The sequence below is a fragment of the Scleropages formosus genome, chromosome 10, assembly GCF_900964775.1.
Source record: "Scleropages formosus chromosome 10, fSclFor1.1, whole genome shotgun sequence".
Lineage (NCBI taxonomy): Eukaryota > Metazoa > Chordata > Actinopteri > Osteoglossiformes > Osteoglossidae > Scleropages > Scleropages formosus.
The window spans coordinates 24087884-24098318 of record NC_041815.1 but is presented as its reverse complement, the minus strand read 5'-3'; positions in this window follow the sequence as shown (position 1 = coordinate 24098318).

Here is a 10435-nt window from a genome sequence, read left to right as displayed (position 1 = left end):
TTTTCGTTCTTCCCGTAGTTATAATCGCAGCTCCGAAAGTGGGAGGGGAAAAGAGGCACAGCTTTTTTGGGCAAGGAAACTGCGCATAATCCCAACCCGCAGAAACTTCCTTCCCTCTCGTCTAATAAGTGCGGCTGCCCCTTGCCGGGCGCTGGAATGTGAAGCTACTTCACTGTGACCCAGGGTCACATGCAGAAAGTGTGTGTGTGTGTGTGTGTGTGTGTGTGTGTGTGTGTGTGTGTGTGCATGTGCATGCGCGCGCGTGTGTTTAGGGAAGAAAAACCACCCAGCAATATGCTGAGCTGTAGAAAAAGTAGGGAGAAGAGCAAATGAGAAGACCACGTAAAACAGACGTCTTGTTGCAACACTGTCTTGCTTTTGTCTTACTGCATATACAATTCAAAAATTTAAATAACTTTCAGCTTTTTAAATTTAGACAAACAACACAAACCAGATTAACTGAAGTGTAAATTTGGTGTTGTGAAAGAGTATTAAATTTTCAAAAACTAAAATCTGTTCATATAAACAACATTGAATTATCATTTTTAAATGGGAAATGTAACAATTGTTGCTTCTACTTTTTACCACCTGAAAAAATATTTACACGTATAATTTGACAATAAAAATAAAATGCATTTTCCAAGTTATGAAAACAAAAGCCACATCAACATAATATTTTTTTTTACCCAAGACTTAACTACAAAAAAAAAAAACAAAAAAAATTAATTCAAGCACGAGTTTAACCATAAATCTGAAAAATACATTATGACAGAAGTGGTTGATTTTAACTGACTAATCAGATCATTTTTTAACTGACTATTAAGGCCAAACCATTTTGCTGTAATTACTGTACTTGATACTGATACTTCATGGTACTGAATTCAAAACATCGTAAGATACATTTTGTAACAGCATTAGTTCCACTTTTTCATGAACTCATTCTCTCTTCTTGCAGATACTTTGCAGACATTAAGATACAGAAATACAAGTATGCAAAGCTGAACAGCATAGTTCACTTGAAGTTAAATGAAAAATCATATGAGCAAATATGAGTTTATAATGTTTTATGTTCTTCACCCATGGCTAATTAACTGAACACGAACTGCAAGCTTCTGAAAAAAATATGGAAAGCTGAAATCATTTTTACTGAGTAAATGGGAAGACTGACAAATTTAACCTACCTAATTTCTGTTCATATCTGCTAGAGTTTTTCTTACAAAATGTAACCCAGTTAATTAACTTACCTCCATTTTTGCTGATTATTCACTGGATATTTTTAAATATTTTACCATAAGTGGTCCACATATAGAAAGCATAATTAGATTCCTACAACTTAACTGTGAGGGTCTGAATCTCAAGTTCATGAGCGGCGTAAAGGACATTAGGGAAGGAAGGGTAGGAAATATGCAGTGTGTAGTGTGTGTAGAACGTATGTAGTGTGTAAGCTACATATCACTCTGGAAATCTGATATTGCATGGCCTACAAAAGAATCAAAAAAATTGTTTCTTAAATATGTACCTTATGATTATGACCAGTCATGTGATGTATTGTATAACATGATGCTTTCTACTTGCAAGTGACTGTCATAATAATGTGGTAAATGATTGAGTATTGAACTGAAAACTGAACTGAAAATTTCAGGGAAAAGAGATTAATTTTTAATTCTCTTTACTTATTACATAAAATTAATGCCAGCTTGGTCTAATACAATTTATTTGCTCAAGGAATGATGGAATGATGGAATTTGCCATTTTGGATCCTTCTAAAAATGTGCAAGATATGTGACCAAGAGGACTCCTGTGTTTAATAAAAAAGGGCTTGTGCTAATTAATATATTTGTGGTCATGGTCTACCTTTAAAAAACCATCATTCATGGGTTACAACTCTGTATAAACATATTTTAAGTTCAAGTTAAAGTAGTCTAGTGCACATAAACTATAAGCGGATTTTTTTTTCTAAAGGTTTCATAAGGACAACAAAATAAATGCTTCCAGAAAAACTTATTTGCTGGACATGGATTATTAAAAAGTTGGAACTGTCAATGGATTTGGCAAGCAACACAGTAACACTTAGTAACTGTAAGCATGCTGGCTAGAAAGGAAAATGCATTATAAACTACACAAATTATTCCTGTCAATCCATCACAACCACTTCATGCAGCATTATTTGCTGACTTTCAGCACATCCCTTAAAAGAGAATGAGAGGGATCAGGCCCAGTTCAGACAAGGGACAAGGACCCTGCGGCACTTTCTAGAAGAACACCTTGCTATTAGCACAAACTGAAATGTCCTAAGATCTTACTGTCTGCAAGGTGTCAGTATTATAAAGGTAGTGATTCAATGCCTAGAAAACCATTTATACAATGTTATGTCATCTTTTTTTTTCAATAATTTACCATAGTCTTTTGTCTGGTTTTCTATAATGCCAGTTTTGATCAAAACACAGAGGAGACATCACTGTTGCTAATGGAGAGAAACCACATCCTGGAACTATGCTAGAAAAAGGGCTGTACTGGCTAATGTATGAAAACCAGAGGTCCGCTTATTTAAGAATCTCTACCACCAAAGACTGCAAGACAGTGATGGTGATGAGGAAATGTTCCGTCTTGCTTTGAGCAGAAAACCATCTCCCAGATATCAGCACTTTCAAACTCCAGATTTCTACCCTGTGCCAAGTTCAGAATGGGTGTCAACACTGTTATGGTGATGATCTTTGCCAAGGTTATCAGTCCACAGCAAATCAAGTCTGAAAAAACACCATCAAGCACGCATCTGGTTGGGCAAAATGCCACATTTAAACGATCATCTGCATTCAGTGAGGGGTACCTTTGAAGATCCTCTAATTCACACAGAGCATAACATCAGACCTGTGATATAAGGAATATGTGGACAACTTTACCCTTCTTTCTAAAATCTGTTGCCCTTACAACTTTCCATAACTTATTTCCAGTCTACCATAAGAAAAGTCTAAGATGTCTAACATCATCAAGCTAGCCTAGAGAAAACTGTTATGAATGAATGGTGTCAGATTCCTGCACAAGTGTACCACTCTCACCCTATCGTTGCTGCATGTATAAGTTGATACTGTGACATTAAAACAATGACCGACTTTGTTCAGGATGCCTCAAAGGCAGGGTTTGGGCCCTTATTTAACACATTCACTGCCAACCTAACAGCTTTCTTTACACACCACAGACCACTTGGCGGAGGGGTACTGCATGTCTCACTGCTGGTAACTGGCAATGATGCCTCTGTGGAATTCTCAACCATGATCTGTGTATGGTCTAGCAAAGACTGGGACCCAAGCATGGGCTTTAGGATTGAACATACATTACGCAAGCCTGTCTTTACTGGCAGATCAAATCGGAAGTCTCCCACTGAGCAATAGTTTGTTGGCATTGTATTGCGAGGAGAGCTACTGCTAGCAGGCCCAACATATTCCCTGGAGAATTCCCATTCAAGTGCCTTTCTCTTCACCACCACTCCTCCCACATCTCCTCTTAGTAGGATTCCCATCATATTAAACTTGACATCTCAAAATCCACCCTTGTCCTCCCTGCCTCTCCCTTCCCTCCCACAACCACTCAGAGTCTCTTGACTCTATCCCCTTAGCCCTGTGCCATGCACTTGACCTCTACTCTTCCTCATCTCGTAGCCATTCTTTTTTCCCTGCCTCACTGCTGTTTCTCACTGCACGTGACTATAAAAGCCTTATGTCCAGTTTCTCTTATGGTTCTCCTCCCTTCTCCAACCATCACATAGCCATTCTCTTACCAATATTGACCATGTGAGACCCATTCTTGGCAACTACTTACTATTCCCTGCTTCTTTTTGTCACAGCAAAACAAATCACTGATCCATGAGCTGGTTGAAGTTGCTGATCTACTACTGTTCCTTGAAAGCTCCACCAGTCCTACTCAAGTGTGAACTCATCTTTTATACACAGTACATCACGTCTGTCTGTGATGTTCACTCTGTCTGAAGAGACAATCTATGTTTTTCATAATGCGATTTTCACTGGAGTTTTTAACCTTATTGGAATTTAGAAAGGATGCCCCAACTTTTGCTTCAAATCATGCTGATCCACGGACTGATAACGTTGTGATCTATGGTGATCCATCTTAAAGCCAAGTACTGAATAACAGATGAAATATCAACTACAGACTCCTATCCTCAGAAAGTGTTATCTTTTAACACTAGCTTTGCCAAATCATTACAGTTGTTTTTTTTGCCAAAACAAATTTAAATATAATGAAATTCAAGTTTGGGGCACTCGTTCTGATTTGGATGTCATCAATCTTAAACCCCAATGTTTCACTACCCAGAAATCAGATGGGTGGTCCTTGAGTTCCTACAGATACAGCTTAGGACCACCAAGACACATAACACCCATCCCTTTAACCTAATTATATTATTTTTGAGACCTAGCATTTGGTTGTATCATCTAACAACCACTACTCCATCTGCTGTACAATAACATTGGCTGGCCTCGCTACCACAAGGCACCCATACTTATTATTGTTTAGGTCACAGTAAGTGCTTTTTGTCTAGCAGCGACTGTGTTTTGCTTAGAAACCTTTGTTTGCAATTCCCATCAAATTACTTTTAATTTAAAATGGCTGGCAAGCAAAAAAGTTACCTATACTGTCTAATTTTACAGTTAATGTATTGCATTTCTATTATTATAAATATTGTACTAAATTAGTAGGAAAAAATATAACAAATCTCTATTATACAACAAAGCATTTATACATGTTAACTTTGTATATCCATATGGTTCATATGTGGTATAAGCAGATTTTCGAACAACAAAGTCAACTTACAACAAGGTCTTTGAAATGGAACCCCATCATAAGAACAAGATCAACTATATCTGTTGCTGACATAGGCTTCTAGGGGAGCAGTTAGCATAGAGGTTAGAGTGATATCCTTGAGGAAGGAACTTAGCCTACCTTGAATTGCTCCACTAAAAATTAATATATAAATGCATAAATGGCCAAATAATTTTAAGTAGCTTAGTATACACACCGGACACCGTAAGGTTCTTCGGAGAAAAGCATCAGCTAAATGAGTAAATAACAATGTTATCATCTGAGCAGTTTTCTTTTTTCCAAAGAAATAATACAAATGGCAAATGCCAACAAAAAATGTTAAAAATGGCTTTCTTTGTTCATCAGCTTCACAAAGACATTAATGTCTCAAGACATTAGATGTGGCAGCATTGATTAACTTTATATGTACATATGTATGTAAGTATCAGATTTATTTTTTAAACTAACTTGAACTTCAAAAGTTTGTTCAGCTTCTCTTCAGTAGACTTTACATAATTTCTGTTAAATCAAACTAATGCAATCAGTTCCTCAAAACTACTAATACTACATTTCCATATTTCTGAATTTCTATTTCCAAAACACAAGTCTGACATGAAGATCAGTCCAAAGATGCTATAAATGTGTCTTTTCAAACTAAATTAAAATATTTCACAAAATAAAATGCAGGCCAAAAAGCCATGTGGTAATTCAATGATCCAGCTTTGATGACATGTAGAAACTATTGGGAGATAATTTATATTTCTTACATTTATATATTTACATTTCTTTTTCTTTGCAGGAATACGTTGAAAATCCCGCAGTTAGTGCATTTCATGGACAAGTATTTTACAACACCTTGTGCCACTCCTCGAAAAAAATCACTTTCCTCTGGATTAGTGAATTCTCAGAAATCTTAATTTACGTGTCTGGCACAATCTGGCCCCCGCAGATGTTACTTCTGAAAGAGAGATGGGCTAATTTGCCCGCATGAATAAGAGCAAAAATGTCGGCATGGTGCCAGCGCTTCCGCTAAAGTAGAATGTATAGGGCTGCTCTGACAGTGCAAGAATGCCCCTGAAGGGTCATATATAATTACAGATAATTCACATTACAGGATCAGCAGTGAGCAAACACAACTGTAAATCTGCACAGACCTAAGCAGGATGGGGACAAGTCTGTGATGGACTGGGCTATAGCTTCCTCTCTGTCGTCATGTTTTAAACTGAAGTGGATTAGGCAGTCGGCATTTCCCCATGACAGTTCCTGACAGTGCAGGTGGAAAGAAGTCTTCAAAGCCTAAAGAATCACATGGAGATTAAATTAAGAGAGCACCAAAGGCGAGAGCAAACAGGTATGTGCCTGCATCTGTATGTGTGACCACAAGAAATCTGTATAATGTCTACAAAAGATATTGATTCCTATTAGATAACAGGTATGCGTTTCACAATTGGACTGCATTTCAAAATGAAAGCTTTGTGTTCTGATATTTTTAATGCATAGAATAGCAGTGCACCTTATTTTGAGTGTTACAATCAGCACCACTTTTCAGCTCTCCCCTATCTGTGCCGTTCAAGCAAATGGATGCAAATAAGATACAGGGTGAACAGAGAGAGCGCAGAAAGAGAGGGGGTGGGGGTGGTCGGGCAGTGCCGGAGCTCAGTCAAGGTTAGAAATGACCTCAGCGCTATCCATTAATGAAATGACATCTCAGCTGAAAGGCGAAGAATGAAATATCACGAAACCCTGCCTCGTCTGGGCAGTGTCGCCATATGCTAATATGCCGTGGAGAAAAACAGTGATTCAGAGCGTGAGCCCGGGAAATGAATTCCAACAATGACAAAAAAAAAACTGGGGAAAATAGAAGAGAAAGGCGACAAAAGCAAGCTATGGACCCACAGTGCCTGGTGCCACCTATACACACATTTATTACCAAAGACTCTATCCCAGAAGAAAGACAAAAGAGGATTTAGAAATGAATTAATGGAAAAAAGGAAAGCCCCTGAATCGTAATTTCTTTTTTTTTTTGTCTTTGCCCTGGACAGCCCAAAAGGGAATGCATCCAAAAGCAGGGCGATACAGACTGCACATGTCTAAAAAGAAGCGGTGGCAGACTGAGGGGGAAAGGGAGAGGGAGGAGAGAGAGGTCTGGCTCGGTACAGTTTGCATAGCTTTTCCCAATTTGACGGCAGAATAATTAATAGACGGCGCTAATCTATGTGGAAAAAAAAGAAACAGCAATATGTTAAACAAAATTCATTACCGCATGATGCAAATGAGATTCTCACCAGTGTAGTCACTGATTGGCTGGGGAGCGGAGCTGCCCGTTGGAGCAGCACACCGGGGCTGGATTGGCTCACGGGGGGCTCCTGGTGATGGCGCGGCCAGGCAGCGGCAGAGCCAGACACCAGCTTGCCGCTTGTTTGTCGACCGAAGGGAATCTTGTTCAGCCCCAGCTGCGTCTCCATGGAAGTGGCACCTTGAGCGAAGCTCCCCCCCCCCCCCCCCCACCATCACCCACACCCCCACCGCCAAGCCCCCCTCCCCTTCCATCCCAGCTTCCCAGGGTGCCCTGGTGCAGGGCAGTGGCTGGACTGAAAGCTCAGACCCTGGCACGGAGCCCGGACGGCATTTTTTCCCCTCTGCACAACTTTCATCTGACTATAAAACAGAGCCCAACTAGTGCGGCTGTTAAAAAACATCATTAAATGCTAAGTCAACTGATACCAGTTTGCATTCGAAGGATTCTGCCAGCCTGGCTCATTTGCTTTTCTCAGGATTGGCCAATTAAACACTGGTTCTGTTGATATAGACCATAATTTTGGAAAAAAAAAAATTCTTGATTAAAAATGTCTTCGTTGTTAAACTTTGCAAAGAATTTAAAAAAAAATCCTCTTGGTTTTTCTTTTATGTGAAATGCTAAGCGACCCAAATAAAACAAAAAGAAAATCTGTAAGGTGATATTTTATTTGCACTTAACCCATAATTTAAAGCAGTAACTGATAATTCAGGAGTCTTGCAAGTAGCCATCATGCTAACTTTGTAAAATGAGATGGGAGTGGGACATGGGAGAAGAAATTTTTGGAAATAAAATATCTGTATAACTTTTACAGTTCAGCACTTCTGACCCTGTGTGAGAATGAAAAAACGTGATATTGACTTTACAAAACAATGGAACACCTACAGGCTTTCTCCTGCCGTCTACTTTATAAACAGCTGCCGCTGTGTGCTCTGCCAGATGGCCAATCACTGCACAGCTCACTGCAGCAGTGACACAATAGGTGTACTGGTCACACTGTCTTTGCCAGACTATTCCAGTGGCAACGTTTTTGTTTACTGTCCATCGAAACACACAGAGCTGCTAAATAATAGCTGTGACAACCATGGTCTCGCATTCAATTTGTACTTCAATCACATCAGCCTACTGACACATGAGAAGAAAAAAATGAAAAATTATTTTAGTGTTGAACCTTACCACATGCACATTCCAGAAAATATGCATAGTCGCATCCATCCATTTAAATATTCTAGCCACTCTTGTGCTGTGAAATAGGAACAAATGGTTGCTGAAAACGATGGATTAAAACAAGCGTCAATGCTAATTCAAAAAGGACAATAAAGGTGGATTAAGCACAAATGCAGGCACAAGAATGTGTCTGGGAGTAAGGAATTAATCTGAACCTTATTTTTTCTCATCAGTCTACAAGAATGAACGACATAGAGTCATAAATTGAAATTAACTGACATGGGCACTTCCCTTTGACTTTACCTCGAGTGAACTCATATCAAGAAGCAGATTTATTTTTGAAGCTCAATGTAAAAATGTGAAAGGTTCTGTAATCCAGTTCTCTACTTTTTGTTAAAATGAATAAAAAGGAACCAAAAATCTTGCTCGGGGAGAAAGGAAGAAAATTAATACAAAAACTGAAAAAACTACAAATCTTTGATGCTGCAGCAAATATGGGTGTCTGAAAAGGAACAAAAAATACCCCTCCTTCAGATATTCATGACAGGATGATGGTCACACACAAATGAATCAGCAAGGACCACAACGTTGCCTTCATTTAAATCTGCTGACGGATGGGTAAACAATGACAGACTGCATGCATTCTCGCACCATAAGTCAAGTCTTATGATAATGTTCGGCGAATCAGATCTGGAGGCGGATCATTGATTTTGGACAAATCGAGGGAATGTCATGTGTGGTGTCACTGGACGTCTAGACATCCAGAAGATGAAATATTGCTTTAAAAGTGTCTGGCTGTTATCAGTGGAGTGTGGCCGTCGACAATTGGAGGCAGCCATGTTTAAAGGAATACGCTCCACCCGCACAGAAGATGGGTGACACAAACAACAAAAGACAGCAAACAGAAACGATTCCTTATGAAGGAACAGGAGAAGATCAATGAATGTTTCCTTTCTTCACCCACAAATTAACCCAAATATGATTTTTGTTTAGAAAAAAACCAACTGAAATCAAACTTGATGTCCAAATTACCAGCAATACATGACCAGAGTTCCTCGTGTCTGAGCGGGAAACTGTGACTTCCATTAGAAAATAAAACTGATCATAAATTATAATCGATGTTAGAAAAAAAAACACTATAAAGGACAAGTGTCATCATATCATTCATCTAGCAGATTGATTTTGTGCAGATGTAACAGACCTGTTATGCATCTCCTTTTCATAAAACAAACCCACTTCAATTTAATTAACACTGTAATGCATGCAAAAACAAAACAAAGCCACAGCGCACCCTACTGGCCTGTAGGCAACATTCAAACCACTTCTGTTGGTACGATGGTTTGTAGTTTATGTCTCAGTGATAAAATCTCTCATTGTTTCAATAAATCTTCCATTGTCCTGGACCTTAAATACATATTTTACTGGGATCCATGCAGTCATGTCTTTCTAAGCTATTCATTATGGCTTTCCCTTTACCTGTCTGGAGTGTGTCCTCTCATGAAGCATCCAGCTGTGCCAACACAGAGAAAAAAAAAAAAATTACATCACCAAATTATTATGTTCTATTGTTCTGACCTGCAGGCTTTACATATCTATATTAAGCATACAGGAGTACACTTTATTGCGTTTACAAAACACGGAGTAAATTTGAAAATGTCTCACAGCACCTTGGTGGTGTGAGAGGACATGGGTTCGATTCCCACTCAGTCTGTGTGGAGTTTGCATGTCCTCCCAATGTCTGTGTGGGTTTCCTCCGGGTGCTCTGGTTTCCTCCCACACTCCAAAGACATGCTGTTTAGGCTCCCCATAGTCATAGTGTGTGAGTGACAAAGAGTGTGTGTTCCACTGATGTATGGATGAGTGACCCAGTGTAAGTAGTGTATCTAGCAGTGTAAGTCACCGCGGTGAATAAAGTGTGAGGGGTGATAGAGTTCATTGGAAATCGCTTTTGGAGAAAAGCTTCTGCTAAATAAATACATGTATGTAAAAATCTGCGTTATGAACACGCACCTACACAACATTACTAACATAACAGGGCGTAATTCCTTTCAAATTATAAAAAACGACTGCATAAGACAAATATCAACTGTATAAATACGAACTCTTGCACGAGGAAAATTTATGAATCTATGATGCTGGCATTTAGCTACTATATTGCTG